The 22151-nt window shown below is 34.1% G+C and overlaps 1 protein-coding gene across 4 annotated transcripts in view; it reads right to left on the reverse strand.

Annotated features, from left to right (window-relative positions):
• IFT74 (intraflagellar transport 74) overlaps nucleotides 1-22151 on the reverse strand; it is a 186074-nt gene that overhangs the window by 158174 nt on the left and 5749 nt on the right. The window contains exon 2 of one of the 4 annotated variants that reach the window (XM_051961486.1): nucleotides 14890-14939. The exons of the other annotated variants lie outside the window; for them this stretch is intronic. The gene's annotated coding sequence lies outside the window, so the exon portion shown is untranslated. The remainder of the gene's footprint in view (nucleotides 1-14889; nucleotides 14940-22151) is intronic. 4 annotated transcript variants of the gene reach the window in all.

Raw genomic sequence — 22151 nt, forward strand, 5'->3', positions numbered from 1 at the left:
TCAGATCACAATGCAATAAAAACTACATTCAACAAAAAGTTAGGTGCAAATAGACCAAAAAGTAACTGGAAACTAAATAATCTCATCTTAAAGAATGATTGGGTGAAACAGCAAATTATAGACACAATTAATAATTTCACTCAAGATAATGACAACGGTGAGACATCATATCAAAATTTATAGGATGCAGCCAAAGCAGTAATAAGGGGAAATTTTATATCCTTAGAGGCTTACTTGAATAAAATAGAAAAAGAGAAGCTCAATGAATTGGGCCTGCAACTTAAAAAGCTAGAAAAAGACCAAATTAAAAACCCCCAATCAATTACTAAACTTGAAATTCTAAAATTAAAAGGAGAAATTAATAATATAGAAAGTAAAAAAACTATTGAACTAATAAATAAAATTAAGAGTTGGTTTTATGAAAAAAAAAAAACAATAAAATTGATAAACCTTTGGTAAATCTGATTAGAAAAAGGAGAGAGGGAAATCAAATTAGTAGTCTTAAAAATGAAAAAGGGAGAACTTTCCACTGATGAAGAGGAAATTAAAGAAATAATAAGGGGTTACTTTGCCCAATTTTATGCCAATAAATTTGATAACCTAAGTGAAATGGATGACTACCTCCAAAAATATAGGCTTCCCAGATTATCAGAGGAGGAAGTAAATTGCTTAAATAGTCCCATTTCAGAAAAAGAAATAGAACAAGCTATTAATCAACACCCTAAAAAAAATCCCTGGGACCAGATGGATTTACATGTGAATTCTACCAAACATTCAAAGAACAATTAGCCCCAATGCTTTATAAACGATTTGAAAAAATAGGGAATGAAGGAATCCTACCAAATTCCTTTTATGACACAGACATGGTACTGATACCTAAACCAGGTAGGTTGAAAACAGAGAAAGATAATTATAGGCCAATCTCCCTAATGAATATTGATGCTAAAATCTTAAATAAGATGTTAGCAAAAAAACTACAGAAAATCATTCCCAGGATAATACACCATGATCAAGTAGGATTTACACCAGGAATGCAGGGCTGCTTCAATATTAGGAAAACTATCAGTATAATTGGCCATGTTAATAATCATATTAACAAAAACTATATGATCCTTTCAATAGATGCAGAAAAAGCATTTGATAAAATCCAACATCCAATCCTAAAACTTGAGAGTATAGGAATAAATGGACTTTTCCTTAAAATAATCAGTAGCATCTATTTAAAACCAGCAGTAAGCATCATATGTAATGGGGACAAACTGCAACCATTCCCAATAAGTGAGTGAAACAAGGTTGCCCAATATCACCGTTACTATTTAATATTGTATTAGAAATGCTAGCTTTGGCAATAACAGTTGAGAAAGAGATTAAAGGAATAAGAATAGGCAATGAGGAAACCAAATTATCACTCTTTGTTGATGATATGATGGTATACTTACAGAACCCCAGAGACTCTACTCAAAAGTTATTAGAAACAATCCACACCTTCAGCAAAGTTGCAGGATACAAAATAAACCCACATAAGTCATCAGCATTCTTATATATCACTAACAAAACCCAATAATTAGAGTTACAAAAAGAAATTCCATTTAAAGTAACTACTGATTGTATAAAATATTTAGGAATCTATCTGCCAAGGAAAAATCAGAAACTTTATGAGCAAAACTACAAAACACTTTCCACATAAATTAAGTCTGATCTAACCAACTGGAAAAATATTAAATGCTCTTGGATTGGGCGAGCAAATATAATAAAGATGACAATACTACCTAAATTAATCCATTTATTTAGCGCTATACCAATCAGACTCCCAAAAAACTACTTTGATGAACTAGAAAAAATAACAACAAAGTTCATATGGAAAAACAAAAGGTCAAGAATTTCTAGCTGCTTCTAGAAATTAAGAATTTCTTAAGGGAATTAATGAAAAAAAAATCAAATGAGGTGGCCTAGCTGTACCAGATCTAAAATTATATTATAAACCAGCAGCTACTAAAACCATCTGGTATTGGCTAAGAAATAGACTAGTTGATCAATGGAATAGGTTAGGTTCAAAGGACAAAACAGCCAATAACTTTAATAATCTAGTGTTTGACAAACCCAAAGACCCCAGTTTTTGGGATAAGAACGCATTATTTGACAAAAATTGCTGGGAAAATTGGAAATTAGTATGGCAGAAACTAGGCATCGACCCACACTTAACACCGTACACCAAGATAAGGTCAAAATGGGTTCATGACCTAGGCATAAAGAATGAGATTATAAATAAGTTGGAAGAGCATAAGATAGTTTACCTCTCAGATCGGTGGAAGAGGGAGGAATTTATGACCAAAGAAAAACTAGAGATCACTATTGACCACAAAATAGAAAATTTTGATTATATCAAATTGAAAAGTTTTTGTATAAACAAAACAAATGCAGACAAGATTAGAAGGGAAACAATAAACTGGGAAAACATTTTTACAATCAAAGGTTCTGATAAAGGCCTCATTTCCAAAATATATAGAGAATTGATTCTAATTTATAAGAAATCAAACCATTCTCCAATTGATAAATGGTCAAAGGATATGAACAGACAATTCTCAGACGAAGAAATTAAAACTATTTATAGACATATGAAAATATGCTCCAAATCATTATTAATCAGAGAAATGCAAATTAAGACAACTCTGAGATACCACTACATACCTGTCAGATTGGCTAGAGTAACAGGGAAAGATAATGTGGAATGTTGGAGGGGATGTGGGAAAACAGGAACATTGATACATTGTTGGTGGAATTGTGAACACATTCAGCCATTCTGGAGAGCAATTTGGAACTATGCTCAAAAAATTATCAAACTGTGCATACCCTTTGATCCAGCAGTGTTTCTACTGGGCTTATACCCCAAAGAGATACTAAAGAAGGGAAAGGGACCTGTATGTGCCAAAATGTTTGTGGCAGCACTGTTTGTAGTGGCTAGAAGCTGGAAAATGAATGGATGCCCAGGATATATTCTGATGCAAGTGGATTTCTTTGTTAAAGAGAGCTAATTCAGTTTCAATTGATCAAGAATGGACAGAAGCAGCTACACCCAAAGAAAGAACACTGGGAAATGAATATAAACTGCTGGCATTTTTGTTTTTCTTCCCGGGTTATTTATACCTTCTGAATCCCAATTCTCCCTGTGCAACAAGAAAAATGTTCGGTTCCACACACATATATTGTATCTAAGATATACTGTAACCTATTCAACATGTAAAGGACTGAGGGGGGTGGAGGGGTGGGGTGGAGGGAGGGAAGGGAAAAATCGGAACAGAAGTGAGTGCAAGGAATAATGTTGTAAAAAATTACCCTGGCATGGGTTCTATCAATAAAAAGTTATTTTTTAAAAAAAAGAAAGAAAGAAAGAAAGAAAGAAACCAAACCAAACCATGAATTGCCAGGTATCCTGAACTCACTCAGCAATCTCTGTACCACACTATCTGCAATAAGGTTGCATGAGCCAAGCAGTCACAAGAACCCAATTCACCTCAGAGGCTTACAACAAAACCAAGGACATGACAGGTGGACTTGCAACAAAACCCAACTCCACATCTTAGTCCCCACTCCTTCCTTCCAGTGCCAGGGAGATCTCACCTCCAGGCAGAAGAAATTTGTTCAAGCTATGACAGCCAATAAGTATCATTTGGAGAAAAAGGAAGTACAAGGCCAGAATAGGGCTTACTAGCTCACCAGACAGAGTTCTATGCTCCAAAAAATCTCTGGAGGAAGGCAAAGGGCAGAGAAAAGGGATAGAACCCATGTCTCAGTTTGAAAAAAGCTCAAACCCCCATCTTTTCCCCCCAAACCTCTAGATTTACAAACTACAGAAATCAACCTCCTAGCACCAATATGGCAGGTCTCTGAAATGACAATGCTAAGCCAGAGATCTGAGGACTAAAAGGAGAGAGAGGAAAATACAAATGTAATTCTCACAATTTTAAATGTGAATAGACTAAAAAATTCAAAAAGATGAGTAGATAGGATAAGAAGCAAAATTACACAGTCTGTTGCTAAGAAGAAGCACATTTAAAAAATAAAAACACATAAAATGAAATTAAGAAATAGAAAAAAAATTTATTCTGCATCAACTGGATCTAAAAAAGCAGGCTCTGCAAATTATACTATCTTTTACAAAGCAAAAACAGACATTTAAAACATAAAAAGAATAAAAAAGAAAACTACATAATCATGAAAGGAACCATATACAACAAACCAACATCTGTAATAAAAACTTTTACTCTTAAACTGATAAAACTGTAAGTAAACAAAGTGAAAACATAACAAACAAAAAGAATAATCAGAACATATTATGAGTACTAATAAACCTGAAATCAGAAAAGTAACAGAATAATAACTAACTTCAAAACATAAAATACCCAAACTATCAGAAGACTAAATAGAAATTTTAAATAACCCAATCTTCAGCAAGGAAATAGATTCAGAATTTTCATACATCTTTTCATGAGACATATATAACCTTAATGTCTGAATTAGAGAAATAAAATACAGAGAGTGAAAAACTATAAGCCTATATCATTAATGAATATTGATTAAAAATTTAAAACAAATTTCTATGAAACAACAGCAATAATCAAAAAAATCATTCATCATGACTAAGTGGGATTTATTCCAGGGATACAAGAATGGTTCAGCATTAAAAGGACCAATTAATATAATCATATTAAAAATCCAAATAGCCAAAGCTACTCAATCATCTCAACAGATGTGGATCAAACCTTTAATATAAAGGACTTACCAAAACTAAACTAAACCAAACCTACAAAATGGAGGAATAGAGGGATCTTTTTCTAATATTACAAAAATAACTAAAACCAAAAGCAAGCATCAGATTCACCAGAACTTTTCCCAATAAATAAAAATGAAGCAAGGATGCCTGTTCTCTATGCCAAAGGGTCATAAAACTATGCACACCCTTTGATCCAACAACATTTCTATTAAGTCTGTATCCCAAAGATATGCAAAAAAAAAAAATCTGTAGTAACTTTTTTTAAATTTTTAAAGCTTTTTATTTTCAAAACATATGCATGGATAATTTGACATTGACCTTTGCATAACCTCAGATTTTTTCAGATTTTCCCCTCCTTCTCCCTACCCCCTTCCCCTAGATGGCAAGCAATCCAATATATGTTAAACATGTTAAAATATGTTAAATCCAGTATGTATAAACATATTTACACAATTCTTTGGCTGCATAAAAAAATCAAATCAAAAAAAGAAAGTAAATGAGTAAGATAACAAAATGCAAGCCAACAACAACAAAAAAGTGAAAATGTTATGTTGTGATCCACATTCAGTTACCACAGTCCTCTCTCTGGGTATAGATGGCTCTCTTTATCACAAGATCATTAGAACTGACATCAATCATCTCATTGTTGGAAAGAGTCATGTTCATCAGAATTGATCATTGTATAATATTATGTTGCCATGTACAATGATTTCCTGCTTCTGCTCATTTCACTTGGCATCAGTTCATGTAAGTCTTTGCAGGCCTCTCTAAAATCATTCTTTTGATCATTTCTTATAGAATAATAATAATATTCTGTAACATTCATATACCACAACTTATAAGCCATTCTCTATCCACTCAGTTTCCAGTTTCTTGACACTATGAAAAGGGCTGCCACAAACATTTTTGAACATGTAGGTCCCTTTCCTTTAATATCTCTTTGGGATACAGGCCCAATAGAAACATGATTAGATCAAAGGCATATGTGGGTCCTTTTCATTAAGATCTCTTTGGGATAAAGCCCCAATAGAAACACTGCTGGATCAAAGGTTATGCACAGTTTGATAACTTTTTGAACATAGTTCCAAATTGCTCTACAGAATGGCTGAATCCGTTCACAGTTCCACCAAAAATGTATTAATGTCCCAATTTTCCCTCATCCCCTCAACATTCATTATTATTTTCCTGTCATCTTAGCCAATGTGAGAGGTGTGTAGTGGTATCTCAGAGTTGTCATAATTTGCATTTCTCTGATAGTTATTTAGAGTACTTTCTCATATGATTAGAAATGGTTTTAATTTCTTCATATGAAAATTGTTCATATCCTTTGGCCATTTATCACTTGGAGAATGGCCTGAATTCTTACAAATTTGAGTCAATTATATATTTTAGAAACGAGGCTTTTATTACAACCCTTAAATGTAAAAATGATTTCCCAATTTATTGTTTCCCTTCTGATCTTGTCTGCATTAGTTTTGTTTGTATAAAAACTTTTTAACTTAATATAATCAAAATTATCTATCTGGTGTTCAATTATGAGTTCCAGATCTTCTTTGGACACAAATTCCTTCCTTCTTCCATAGATCTGAGAGGTAAACTATCCTATATTCTTCTAACATGCTTATTGTAATGTTCTGATTAGTTCTTTGGAGGTCCCTCGAATGGGCCTTAGTTTCAGCAGAATCAACACCACAAGAATAATCAGGAATAAAGTCCAAAGTATTTATTATCTCCTTCACAGTTTGTCTCCTTCACCTGGGGCTGGGCTAGCTTTCTGGGGGACCTTCAGATGGGCCTTGGTCTTAGTGGATAAGTGAAGGAGACAGGACCAGCCACCACAAGGGTCTTTGTCTTCGAGTCTGTATTCTAGCCTCCAAGCCTCTGTCTTCTCTGCCTATGCCCGAGTCTTTCTTCCCATATCTCTTAGCTCTTATATACTCTTAAATCCATCATCATAGGTGTCAATCTTGTAGAATAGGTGTCAACTTGTAGAACTATACTAAGTACACGTATACTAGAGAATCATTATCTTAATCCCACTGAGTTAACACCTTGTTGTAAGATTACTTGTTTCAAGTACACTGGCCTTCTACAGCTTATAATATCATTCTTTATGACTAAATCATGAACCCATTTAGATCTTATCTTGGAATGGGATGTTAGGTATAGGTCAAGCCCTAATTTCTTCCATACTAATTTCAAATTTCCCAACAGTTTTTGTCAAAGAGTGAGTTCTTATCCCAAAAGTTAGGGTCTTTAGATTTGCAAACATTAGATTGCTATAATTATTGACTATTTTGTCCTGTGATCCTAACCTATTTCATTGAGCAACTACTCTATTTCTTAGTCAGTACCAAATGGTTTTGATGACTGCTGCTTTATAATATAGTTTTAAATCTGGCACAGCTAGGCCACCTTCATTAGCATTTTTTCTAGGTCTGTAAAATAATTTTTTTGGAAATTTGATTGGTATAGCACTAAATAAGTGGATTATTTTAGATAGTATTGTCATTTTTATTATATTCACTCAGCCTACCAATGAGCATGTAATAACTCTTTTTGTAGTGGCAAGGATCTGAAAAATTGAGTGGATGCCCCTCAGTTGAGAAATGACTGAATAAGTTATAGAACATGAATGTAATGGAATATTAATGAGCAGGCTGATTTCAGAAAAGCCTGGAAGATTTACACGAACTGACACTAAATGAAGTGAGCAGAACCAGGAGAACATTGTACAGTAACAACAGGATTATATGATGATCAACTGTGATGGACTTGACTCTCTTCAACAATATGGTGATTCAAGGCAATTCCAATAGACTTGAAATGGAAAGTGTCATCTGCATCCAGAGAGAGAACTATGGAGACTGAATGTTGATTGAATAATGGTATTTTCACTTTTTTGTTTTTTCCTTTTTCATGGTTTTTTTCTCCTTTTCATCTGGTTTTTCTAGCACAACATGACAAATATGAAAATAAGGAGACTAAATGTGGATTGAAGCATGATGTTTTCACCTTTTTCTTTTTACCTTTCTCATGGCTTTTTTCTCCTTTTAATCTGATTTTTCTATCATAACATGACAAATATGAAAATGTTTAAGAGAATTGCACATATTTAACTTACATTAGATTTGTTATCTTCAGAAGAGGGGAGGTAATGAAAGAAGGAAGAAAAATTTAGAACACAAAGTTTTATAAAAGTGAATGCTGAAAACTATCTTTACATGTATTTGGAAAAATAAATATTGAAGGAAAAAAAAAGAATAATGTGTAGTGTGTTTTCTAGAGCCTCCAAGTTGGGTGCCAAAATGTACTATGCTTTCTAGAGCCCCCACGCCGGGGTGCCAAAATATACTGTCCGGACTAGCTGTCTGGAGGATCTCGGGACCAGTCCTAGTCCTTGGTCTTAGTTGAGTTGTGATGAGAGAGACCCACGAGGATGGTCAAAGATAGAGTCCCTTTATTTCAAGTCCTCTCAGTCCCTAAATACCGTAGTATGATTACATCTCTACAGCACATTGAGCATTTGCCAACTATAAAACCATTACATCACCACATCATCAAAGCACACTGCTTACCGCTATGCTAACTATATGGCACCCTACTATGATATGTAAATGCCTACTTGAATTTAGGTATGGTTCTAAATTGTTTCCAGAATGGTCAGACCAATTCACAACCCCTACTAACACTGCAAATCCCTTGATTTCTCAGGAAGGATGAGAAGCCCCAAGGAAAGATGGGGAGCCAAACCAAACATTGTCATCAGGTTCCCTCTGGGCTGAAGGGTCTTATAGTTCACCCAGAGCTGGCCTATCTGTGGCTCTCTACAATAATGTGATTAACTATTTCATTCCCGCCCCCCCCCCACACACACACACAATCCCTGCATATGTTCAGGGGTGAGGTGACATGTAAATAGTTGATATAATTAATTATTCAGGTAATTTGATTAATGAACCTAAACAACAATCCAATCAATAACCATTTGTCAAGTGCCTATTATGAGCTAGGTATTGTGTTAAGTGCCAGGATTACAAAGAGATGCAAAACACAGCCCCTACCATTTAGAGGCTTACAATTTAATGAAGATGACAACATGTAGACAAATATTTACATGGCAGACTATGTACAGGTTAAATTGAAAATAATTAATAGAAGGAAAGCATTAGATTTAAGTTGAAAAAGGCTTCTTGTAAAAGATGGAACAGGAGGGAGAGCACTTTAGGTTGGGGCTGGGGGGAAAGGGGGGAGGGGAAGGGAAGACAGATAGAAAAGTGTCTGAAGCCAAGAATGGGAGTCTCTTATTTATGGATCAACCAGGAAACTCTTCCACTTGGTGGAAGAGTAAAATATAAAACACAGATTATGAAGAGCTCTGAATACCAAACAGAACATGTTGTATTTGATCCTGGAGGCAACAGGGAGCCCCTGGAGTTTATTGAGTAGGGAGTTGGGTGACCTGCATTTTGGAAAAATCACTTTAGTGGCTGAAGATATGGATAGGCTCGAGGCAGACATATCCATCACACAGGCTGTTGTAAGTAATCAAAGCATGAGGTGATGGAACCTGGGCTAGAATTGTGTCAAAAAAAAAAAGACAGGGGCATATATAAAATGTTTACAAAAGTTAAACTGACTGGCCTTGGCAACAGAGTGGATATGGGGATAGGAAAGTTCCAATATATGTTATAGTTACTTATAAATGACATAAATTTGAATTTTAATGCTTGCTTTTAATCATTCTCATGGTAGAAAAAAGCATATTATTCACAGCACTTAGTTGATAATTTTTATTCCCATCAACTACAGAAAAGTTTTAGTTAATACTTAAAATAGTAAATTTACATTTGCTTCTGTCAGTCAGCTATTCTTACAAATTCAAAGCTGTTGCATTTTAAAATTTTAAGAAGTGGAAATTCTTAATTTGAAAGATTTTTAAACATATCAGAATTATTCTGTTTTTAAGTTTTTAAAGTATATATATATATACATGTATGTATGTATGTATGTATGTATATGTGTATGTATGTATGTATAAATAACATGTATAACTTTTGGAAACAAAATTATCTACTAGAGAAACATTTCCTAATATCCACTGATCTTTATGTGTTATATGGAAAAATAAAATAGTATTTGAAAAAAGAATGCCTGTTCTCCTTCTTATTATCTGGACATGCTAACAAAACAATAAGACAAAGAAAAAGAAAAATAACGATTTACTGGTGATATGATAGTATAATTGAAAACTGCAGAGATACTGAGATAATAGTTTCAGCAAAGTTATAGACTACCACAACTTAAATAGCTGGAGGAATATTCATATTCATGCCTAGACATTCCCATATGATACAAATGACAAAATCTCAAAGTTAATTTACTTTTTTACTATCACACTAATCAAATTAACAAAGGAATACCTTATAGAATTTAGTAAAATAATAACAAAATTCACCCAGAAAAAAAAGACTTAGAATGTAAAGGGAAATGATAAAAAGAAATAGTGATGCATTATGGGCCAGAACTCTGAAACAAAGATGTTGTCAGTGGAATTGATGACACAATGGTTATCTAGTTTAGCATGGTGCTTAATAGTTCTCTAAGTTCAGTATGATTTAATCTTACAACAAATAATCGTTTCCTAGTGATAAAATGATTGGTTTATACTCAGTGTAGAGCATATAAGCTGAGACATGCTCAGCCAAAGGAGGTTTTTTAGTGGCTGGAGGCTGAAGCACAAACTCTTGGACTCAGACTCATTTCATCTCACACCACATCTCACACCTCTCCTCCTGCATTTTCTCCACTAAAACTAAGACCCCTCGGAAGGCCTGAAAGCTAGCTGAGCACCAGGGAAAGACAACAATAAAGACTTTTGGACTTTTAACACCTGGCTATTCTTGTGGTGATTACTCTTGCTGAAAGGAAGGCTGCCTGCCCCAAGACTCCAGAAAACCACCAAGAACATTACAGTGATGAAGGGGAAATAGTATTTTGGACCTCAAACTTTATTTAAAAACTTTATTATAAAAATTATTATAATATACATATACATATATATGTGTATATATGTATGTGTATATATATGTATGTATGTATATATATATAAAAATATAATACCATTTGGTATTGATTAAAAAACAGAGAGATCAGAAAAAAAAGACCAGACAAGGGAGAATACAAACAATGTAACTCAATAACATTGGTTCAATAAAATGTAAAAAATAAATTATCTTGGAAAAAAAAAAACAACTCCGTATTTGATTTTTAAAATCTGCTGGGAAAACTGGAAATAATCTAGCAGAAATTAGATTAGGCCAACATATTCCACAATATGTTCTATTTGTTTATTCATTTGTTCATTTATTTTTTTTTTAATTCTGAGTTTCAAAATCTCTCCCTCCTAGTCCCCACCCCATTCATAGAAAAGGCAATGGCATCAATTGCACATATGAAATCATGTGAGGTACAGAGACCCTAACCCCAAATTGATTACTCAGAGATCTCTCAAAAGTGAAGGTAGAAAGTTTCTATTCGAATTTCACAAGAAGCAGAAAGTCCCCACTCCATTAAGTTCAGAATGAAGAAAAAGAGCAGAGATTAAATAAACAAGCACTGTCCAAACCCTCCCCCAAATCCCCTTATGCAAAGCCTTTAGTCTTGATTGGTCTTTTTCCTTATATAGAGGGTGAAGTGATAATGGCCTGACTAGAGATGAGGTAACTACATAAAAAGTTTCCTTTTTTCAAGGTCATATGATTTCTAAGAAGGTAAAATTGAGGTCTAAGGCTTCTCTTTAGCAGTTTCTGAGAAACCACGTTGCTTGCCCCACACAAAGTCATCAACAAGAAAGTTATCAAATTGTGTATATCTTTTGATCCAGCAGTCTTTCTATTGGGCCTGTATACCAAAAAAGATCATAAAAGAGGAAAAGGGACCCACATATGCAAAAATGTTTATGGCAGCCCTTTTTATAGTGGCAAAAAACTAGAAACTGAGTGGATACCCATCAGTTGGAGAATGGCGAATAAGTTATGGTATTTGTATGTTATGGAATATTACTGTTCTATAAGAACAATCAGCAGGATGATTTCAGAGAGATCTGGAGAGACTTACATGAACTGATGTTAAGTGAAATGAGCAGAACCAGGAGATTATTGTACAAGGCAACAACAGTTTATATGATGATCAATTCTGATGGATGTGGCTCTTTTCAACAATGAGATGATTCAGGCCACTTCCAATAATCTTATGATGAAGAGAGCCATCTACACCCAGAAAGAAGACTGTGGGAACTGAGTATGGACCACAAAAAATTTTTTTCACTTTTTGATGTTGTTTACTTACATTTTATTTTCTTTCTCATTTTTCAATTGATCTGATTTGTCTTGTACAGCATGATAATTGTGGAAATATATATAAAAGAACTGCACATGTTTAACATATAATGGATTACCTGTCATTTAGAGGAGGGGGTGGGGGGAAGAGAGGGAAAAACTTGGAACCAAGATTTCGCAAACATGAATGTTGAAAATTATGCATATGGTTTGAAAATAAAAGGCTTTAGTAAAAAATTAAAGCAGGAAAAAAGTCACTTATTAAGCACTTATGATTTATCTGCCATAGGTATACAAACATAAAATATTACAATCCCTTCCCTCAAGGACTGGCAGAGACAACAGCACATGCATATACAAAATAAAGACAAAGGAAATAAAGCAAGAGTTTAATAATAGAAGGGAAATATGGTTGGATATGCCTGTGCAAGTGTTAATCAAATGAAAAAATGTTTGTGAAGTAAAAAGAAAAGCAGTATTTCCAAATTTGAAGACCTCCAAGAACAGTCTGCCATAGCAATTTGCCAGAAATTATTAACAAGAACAATTTAATGATTATGGATAAGAAAAAAGAAGGGAGAATTTTGCAGTAATCTGTATAGGTTATAAACATTGTATTCCTGTCATGGCCAAATGACTATATATACTTAAAACAAAAAAATAGGCTCCTTCCTAGAAAAGAAGTTAAAATATGGAAGAGTAATAGAAATTGAGTAATCCCTAATAATAATTCCAGAGACAAGTTATTTGTTGACCTGACAGCAATAGAGAGGTCAGCTCTCAGCCAATAACCATTTATTAAGTGCCTACTATACATCAGGCACTGTACTAAGGGCTAGAGGTACCCAAAAAAAGACCAAGATAGTCCCTTCCTTATAAGCAATTAACAGTATTATGAAGAAGACAAGCCTACAAATATTCACAAACAAGCTAAATACAGGATAAATGGGAAAAAATTTTAAAAGGGAAAGTACTAGAATCAAGAGGAATTGGAAAAGACATTGTAAAAGATGGAATTTTAGCCAGGGCTTGAAGGAAACCATGGAAATTAGAAGCCAGAGATGAGGAGGCAAAACATTCTAAGCATGAGGGATACCTAAAGAAAATGCTCTGAGCTAAGAGCTGGGAGTGCCTTGCTCATGAACAGCAGGAGGTCAAATGCCCCTAGACAGAAGAGGATGTGGTGAGGGGTAAAGTGTAAGAAAACTGGAAACATAGGAGGGTCTGGGTTACAAAGGATTCTAAATTCCAAATAAAGCATTTTGAATTTGACCTTAATTGTGACAGGGAGGCACTAGAGTTTACTAAGCAGAGGGGTGACACGACTGAACTGGTTCTTTTGGAAAACCATTCTGATGGCTGAATGAAAAATGGAATGGAATGGAATGCAAATGTACTTGAGACAGGCTGACCCACCATCTGGTGACTGCAGTAATTCAAGTATCAGGTATTGAGGACTTGCACTAAGGTGCAACAATATCAGAAGAAAGAAGTACATTCCAGAGATATTACAAAGGTGAAATGGATAGGTTTGGGCAACATATTAGACATAAGAGGAAAGAGTAAGGAACTGAGGATGACACCTACATTACAAGCTTGGGGCATTAAGAAGATAGTGCTATCTTTGACAGTAATAGGGAAGTGAGGAGAGAGGGAGAATTTAGGAGGAAAGATAGTAAATTCAGTTTTGGACAAACTGACTTTGAGAAACAGGGAACTCAAACCATCCAATAGGAAGAGAAAAGGCTGGCTCAAGCACAAAATCCTAATGTAAGAACTAAGTCTGAAAATATGAGCATAGAATAAAATGCTGAACACAAAGAAGAATTGCTGTGGTTAACTTAAGGAAAATTCAACATGTAAACACAGAAGTAGAAACTTCACAACAACCACAAACAAAGTGTTTGAGAACAAAATAGCTTGATAATAAAAACAAGTATTTAAAAAAAAAGAAACAAAGATTAAAAATATATAGATTAATTATAAATAAAATTCAGGAAGGAAAAAACTGAAGAATACCATTTAAAAGGAATGACAGGAAATTTTATTTAAGAAATAGTCTTCCTGGAAAAAAAAAACAAATACAAATTGAAGGAATATTAATTAAATGATTCCATAAGACAACAAAAAAAATAAGTAAAAAAAGGTCAAATGACTGAAAAAAAATTAAAGGATAAAGTAAAATATCTACTGCTAAAAACAAGAAGAAACTAAGAAAAAGATAATTTAAATATAATCATGCTCCCTGACCAAGTAAAAATCTTGGAAACCAAAATTTCAAAAATCATTTAAAAAAAATTTACATTTATTAGAACCAGAGAGCAAAATAAAAATAGAATCAACCAATACTTCCTGAAAGATGCCCCAAATTAAAAACACCAAAATCCAGAGTTAAAAATCCACAAAGTTAAAAAAAAATATTACAAACTACCAGCAAGAAAAAGGTCTAGTACTGATGACACAGGCAGGATCACAGAAAGTTGAAATAAAGGAAATACAATCTAGGAATATGATATTCCTAAAATTTTCAACCAAAAGTAACTTCTGAAAAAATGGAGTATAATCCAATAGGAGAAAAACAATTCAAACATTGCTAATGAAAAGACCAGTCATCCAGGAAGCAAGCATTTAAGTCTCCACTATTTGTCAATCAGTATAGTATGAACTAGACAGAGTTAGCTAGAAATTCTGGAATGTAAATAAAGTAGAGAAGACAAAGCTAGAAAGGTAAATACATCTGGGCAACTGAACAAGGATAAATAATAATGAAATACTTACATTCTATAGAGGAAGAAGAAAAAAGTATCTCTTCAGAATTCTAATGTTTTCTAGGGGCACAAAGAGAGTTAAGAAAAATTAAAAGCACAAGTGTGTTTTTCGTTAGTTTTGAGAGAGAAAATAAGTGTGAAATTAAAAGGAATATACATGGATACCAATTTTACTTACAGTTAATTGGTTCCAGAAGACAAGATGAATGGCAAAAACAAGGACCAAATGAATTTTTCCCAAAGCACATATTCAGTAGAGGGCATAGTAATAGAGCTACCAACCACCTACCAATCTTCAAGAAAGCTTGGATTACATGGGATGGAGGGAAAGTATAAAGGTTCCTCTCAAAAAGTCAATTGAGATAAAAAGGGAGGAACTGGCTGGGCTGGGCTTTTTCCCTTATGGGAAAAATTCGTTTGGTACTCATTTTCACCATTCATCTTGCCTTCCGGAACACCAATTAACTATAAAAACCAAAGTACCACTCTATATATCAAATTCTTGTGAATTTAATTAGAATATTGCTATAAGAAAGGTTAATGGACAAGTATAAAAGGAAGCAGAGGATCACAAAAAATCAGCATCACTTTCTAAGGAACTATATGCTTGACTACACTTTTGATTTTTAAACTAGATTATTAGACCCAACAGGGATATGTTGTAGATAGTTTAATTAGATTTGAGCACAGCCAAAGTCTTTCATGCTCATATTTAAAAAGCCCTACCTCCTTACAATGTTGAGTATGGAGTATTATAGTAGGTCTTTCAACTGGAAACAAAGTAAATATCCATTGAATGGGAACTGAATAAACAAACTATGGTACATGAAAGTAACAGAATAATATTAGACTATAAGAAACAATGAACATCTTCAGTAACTGGGATGTTCCCCACCTCCTAAAATAAATCAAGGAAATATTTAAGCTTGAAATTATGAGAAAACAAAAAATCCCAGCATATTTACTGGGGCGTTGTAAACTTTACATAAGATTGAGTGTCCAGAAAATAACAATATGCTTCAGAGAATCAGATCACAGAAAACAAGAATCAGAGTTGGTCACAGAACAATGCTTTTCATGATAACCTATGGTTTCAAGATATATAAGCAGCATGAATTTTCTCAATAAATGGCTCTTTTGAACTATCAGCAACCCCTTCTCCTTATTTTCAACCCCACTAACTCATTTGTGTTGTGCTAGACACAACAGAATATGATGAATACAGATTAGCATGTAAAGACTGACATGAACATGTACCTACAAAATGAAGCAGAGGCAGAAAAATAGATATATTGACTATATCAATGTAAATGAAAGAACCCACAATTACATAATAATCAAAAAAAGAAATGATGCAAGATAATATAAAGAAGACTGGCCCCCAAATAAATTATATGAGAAGAACCCTCCCTCCAACTAGTAGTTTTATTTTTGTTTTTAGGTTTTTATTTTTTTGTTTTGTTTTGTTTTTCAGTAGAAGATTTCTATGAATGTGGAATATTCTTAGTTAATAAAGGATGACTTTTTTGGAAGGAAAGAGGAAAGGGAAATAGAGAGATCTGAATAACGTATAGATAGAAAAATCTAAAAAAAACAAAAACAAAACAAAAAATCCTTTTTGCTCTTCATTGCCTCAGCATCTCCTCCCTGTCCATCCTAGTGTGTATGTTGTTCCTCTAAAACATGTGAGCTCCCTTAAGACAGTTATTATTTTGTTGTGTATCCCCCCAAAACCTAGTATAGTATATAGTGTGCTTAATAAACGCTTGGTCAATTGAATTGAAATTGGGTGTATACAACAAATAGTTATTAATGGTTAGATGTTGACTTGAAAGGAGGCTTTAAGAAAGTGCTTAGCCTTGTAAGATTTAACATTTTATCAATGACTCACTGAAGGTCTTCAAACAAAAGCTATGTGTCTACTTGTTCTTATCTGGCATAAACTTGATGACCTCAGAAATCTTTCTAACTCAGATTCTCTGATAATAAAAACAGAGAAGGAGAGGGGAAAAAAAACTGTTAAGAAGGAATCAAAACTTGAGGAAATGGTAAGAATTCATCTAGTTGCCCCAAAAGAATTTAAGTCATTTGGCCTGGACAAACTACATCCCCAGGCAATAAAATAATATGTAAGTACAGCTGAGGAAGTAACAGGGAATGAACTTGTAATTTCATTGGTATAAGGAAACTCCCATTGAAGAGCTTCCTCTACAAATATAAGTCACCACCTTCTCCACAATTTATAGTCATAAAGAGGTGCCTAGAGTACTAAATTAAAGTGACTTATTTTGGCTTACATAGTCAGTATATGTAAGTAGTAGGACTTAAACCCTAATCTTCTTAGCTTCAAGGCTATCCTAGCTCTTTATTCACTCTGACTTAATAGCTGTTATACTTTTTATTTTTTAATTTTTTTGTGTGTATTTTTTATTTAATAATAACTTTGTATTGACAGAATCCATGCCAGGGTAATTTTTTACATTATCCCTTGCACTCGCTTATGTTTTGATTTTTTTCCCCTCCCTCTCTCCACCTCCCCCCCCCCCAAGATGGCAAGCAGTCCTATAAATGTTAAATATGTGCTGCTATACTTTTTAAAGAAATTAGGGAAAAATTTAAAATAATCATCCATAGTATAAAATATTTGGGACTATATGAGCAAAACTACAAAACACTTTCCACACAAATAAAGTCAGATCTAAACAATTTGAAAAATATCAAGAGCTCTTGGATAGGTCAAGCAAATATAATAAAGATGACAATACTGATCTAGAAATAATAACAAAATTATCTTGAAGAAACAAAAGGTCAAGAATTTCAAGGGAATTAATGGAAAAAAAAAAAAAAAAGCAAATGAAGTGGCCTAAGCTGTACCAGATCTAAAACTATATTATAAAGCAGCAGTCATCAAAATCATTTGCATCTGGCTACGAAATAGAGCAGTTGAACCATGGAATAGGTTAGGTTCACAGAACAAAAGTCAATGACTATAGCAATGTGGTGCTTTACAAACCCAAAGACTTTTGGGATAAGAATTCATTATTTGACAAAAACTGCTGGGAAAATTTAAAGCTAATATGGCATTGACCCACACATAACACCATATACCAAGATAAGGTCAAAATGGGTGCATGATCTAGACATAAAGAAGATATTATAAACAAATGAGAAGAACATAGGATAGTTTACCTCTCAGATCTATGGAGGAAGAAGGAATTTGTAACCACAGAAGAACTAGAGATTATTATTGATCACAAAATAGATAATTTTGATTATATTAAATTAAAAAGTTTTTGTACAAACAAAACTAACACAGACAAGATTAAAAGGGAAGCAATAAACTGAGAAAACATTTTTACATTTAAAGATTCTGATAAAGGCCTCATTTCTAAAATAGAGAATTGACTCAACTTTATAAGAACTCAAGCCATTCCCCATTTGATAAATGATCAAAGGATATGAACAGGCAATTTTCAGATAAAGAAATTGAAACTATTTGTAGTCACATGAAAAGGTGCTCCAAATCACTATTGATCAGAGAAATACAAATTAAAACAACTCTGAGATACTACTACACACCACCTGTCAGACTGGCTAAGATAATAGGAAAAGATAATGCCAAATGTTGGAAGGAATGTGGGAAAACTGGGACACTTACACATTGTTGATAGAACTGTGAACAGATCCAACCATTCTGGAGAGCAATCTGGAACTATGTTCAAAAAGCTATCAAACTGTGTATACCCTATAACCCAATAGTGTTTCTACTCGGCCTATATCCCAAAAAGATCTTAAAGGAGAGAAAGGGAGCCACATATGCAAAACTGTTTGTGGCAGCTCTTTTTGTAGTGGCAACAAACTAGAAACTGAATGGATGTCCATCAATTGGAGAATGGCTGAATAAGTTATGATAAATGAATGTTATGGAATATTATTGTTCTATAAGAAATGACCACCTCCGATGATTTCAGGGAGGCTTGAAGAGACTTACATGAACTGATGCTAAGTGAAATGAGCAGAACCAGTGTTGGAATCTTTACAAACTGCTAACTCATTAGAGTTGATAGATTATTGATCTGATCTTACAAGAAGATGTTTTGGGCCAGAACCTGAAACAAAGTACTAAGTAGAACTAATTAGTACAATGCTTGTGTTTACATCTCTACTCATTAGAGTTCACAAGTCTGCCAGATTCACAAAGTAAACTTTGTACCTTTGTGAATTCACACCTCCCTTAAAGCTCTTAGGGCCAGAGAGCACCATGGGAGAAAACCCATAATCCCATTCTCTCAGAAGAGTCCTATATAAATACCCAGTGAAGAGAGAGCTATTCCAGAATATATTCCACTTGGCTGGCTGGTCGCAGAAGAGAGTTCAGCTGCATTGGAGAGGAGCACTCTGGTGCAGACACAGAGCACTTTGGGAGATTTCAGCGGAATTACGCCAGAAGCCCTCTCTCCAAGGCAAGGAGAATATTTTCCACTTGGCTGGCTGGTGGCAGAAGAAGAGTTTTCAGAGGATAAAGCTACGAGTGGAGAGTTGAGTGGACAACCAGATTCATCTTCATCTCACACCACTGTAGTTGGTGGCTGGGCTCCTGCACTTCCCCCACTGAGACCAAGCTGATCTGAAAGACTCACCAGAAAGCTAGCCGAGCCCCAAGTGAAGGAGACAAGAGATTCATTCCATCTCTGTGTTGGTTGGAGGCTGAAGAAAGCAGAGGCAGAGACTAAAGGACAGAATCTTTGGATTTGGAGATATTTGGAGGGCTCTAAGCTAAACCGGCTGTGTTTTGAGAAGAACAAGAACTCTAACATTTGAACTCCAACAAACCAGGAGATCATCATACACTGCAACAAATATACAATAATCAATTCTGATGAATGTGCTCTCATAATGAGAAGATTCAAACCAATTTCAATTGTTCAGTGATGAAGAGAACCATCTACACCCAAAGAGAGGACAGTGGGAGCTGAGTGTGGACCACAACATAGCATTCTCACTCTTTCTGTTATTGTTTGTTTGCATTTTGTTTTCTTTCCCAGTTTTTTTTCCTTCTTGATCTAATTTTTCTTGTATAGCAAGATAACTGTATAAATATGTATACATATATTGGATTTAACATATACTTTAATATATTTAACATGTATTGGACTACCTGCCATCTAGGGGAGAGAGTGGGGGGGAAGGAGGGGATAATTTGGAACAGAAGGTTTTGCAAGGATCAATGTTGAAAAATTACCCATGCATATTCTGTAAATAAAATACTTTAATTTAAAATAAATTAATTTTTAAAAATTTAAAACAATTTTCAAAAATCAAAAAAAAAGAAATTAGGGGAAAATAGCTAAGTGTAGTGATACATGCTTGTAATCTCTAGTACTAGGAGGCTTGAGTTTAGGAATTCTGAGCTGTTTTAGATTTGAAGCTGGTGGGTGTCCTCATTGAATACAGCATCAAAATGGTAAATTCTAAGGGGTAAATTCACCAATATAATGAGCAGAACCACCAGATTGCCCTTTAAAGAGCTTAGGTTGAAATAGAGAAGGTCAGAACTTCCGAGTCAGTATTGAAATGAAGTAATGAGTAGCTACTGCATTTACAATATAAAAATAGGAAGAACTAATATCAAATAATAACTATAACAAATAATAGAAAAGAAGAAAAGGGCCATAAAACTGAAGATAGGGAAAGTGTATCAAACTTCATTAAAGGGGTAGAAACCTTTAAATTGAAAGTCAGTGAGCCTGACATTGATTTCTGGCAAATTCTATAAAAATTTAATGGTTTGAAAGCAAATAGAAAGGGAAGTGATGAATACTATGAACCAAAGGATTCATTAAGAACAAATAATTTCAGACTAATTTCATTTCCTATTTAGCAGAATTGCTAAAGAGGATTATCAGGGAAATAAATAGTAGGATTCAAAAAGGATATAAAATTAATGTAAAAAAATGAGATTGAAGATGAAATATCCTACAGTGGAAAAAATAGTAATCTTGGAATCAGAGGCCCTGCATTAAAATTATGCCTTAGAAACTCTATGTGTGAACCTGGATAAATCAGATGTTCTTTTTAGGCCTTAATTTCCTTTTCTCTAAAATAAGTGTGAGGAATTAAGTGGCCTCAGATGGCCCTTCCAGGTTAATTACCAAAGAAGAAAATGCAGGGGATACCTGATCACCATCTTAAAATATTTCAAGGTATTCTATCATGTGATAATGGTCTGAACTTATTATATGCAGAGACCCACAAGACAGAAACAAGATATTGAATGCTCATTCCTGCATGTACTCTACTAGTCAATGAGTTTGGCTTCTTTGCTCTTTCTTGGAACAAAATATGCATTCTCTCAATTCTGTATATTTTTATTGGTTCTATCCTTCCTTTTTCTGACTAAGTCTCAACTAAAATCTCATCTTCATAGGAAGAGGTGCATGATTTACCTTAATGCTGGATTTACCTTTAAGATTATCTTCGATCTGTCCTATATCCATCCATCTTGTCCCATACATGATATTTTTCCTCATTAGGTGGCAAGTTCTTTGCGAGTAAAAACTGTTTTTGCCTTTTTTCTCTTGAATGTTTAGTTCCTGCTATATTAATGCCTAATAAATACTAATTGACTTAGAGGGATTTGATTGTTTTAATTAGGATCTGGATTAGCTTGTTGATACTCTTGAGATTCACTCCAATTCTGAGATTCTATATCCAGAAAAATGTTGTTGCTGAGCATACAGCAGCAACAATACTTTCTTATTCTATAATAAGATAAAAAATAGATAAAAACAAACAAAACAAAACAAAAACCAACAACAAAATTCAAAGACCATAGCAGGAAAAAAAAAAAAAAGCTTGCTAATAACAATTCCCTCCAGTTTTTTTACCCTCTCCATTCGAATATCACTGCTGAAGTAATTTGTCTAACTAATAAATGTCTATAAACTTCAGTTGTAATGTTCTCTGTTAAGGTTTTCTTGAGGTCTCTGAGGCAGCCTTCCTTTCAGTTCAGTAATCACCACAAGTGTAACCAGATGTTAAAGTCCTTTACTGTCTCTTTCAAAGTCTTGTCTCCTTTCCTGGGACCCAGTTAGCTTTCTTAGAGGCTTATCTCTCTCCTTGGTTCTGTGGGCTTGAGCTCCTGCCTCCATCTCTGCCCTCTGAATCTCTCCGAATATCCAAAGGTTTGTACTTCAGCCTCCAGCCACAAGAAAGGTGGAAGATGGAATGAATCTGTCTCTGCCTCTGAGAGCTTCTAATGCGCTTGTCCCT

The sequence above is a fragment of the Antechinus flavipes genome, chromosome 1 (assembly GCF_016432865.1).
Source record: "Antechinus flavipes isolate AdamAnt ecotype Samford, QLD, Australia chromosome 1, AdamAnt_v2, whole genome shotgun sequence".
NCBI lineage: Eukaryota > Metazoa > Chordata > Mammalia > Dasyuromorphia > Dasyuridae > Antechinus > Antechinus flavipes.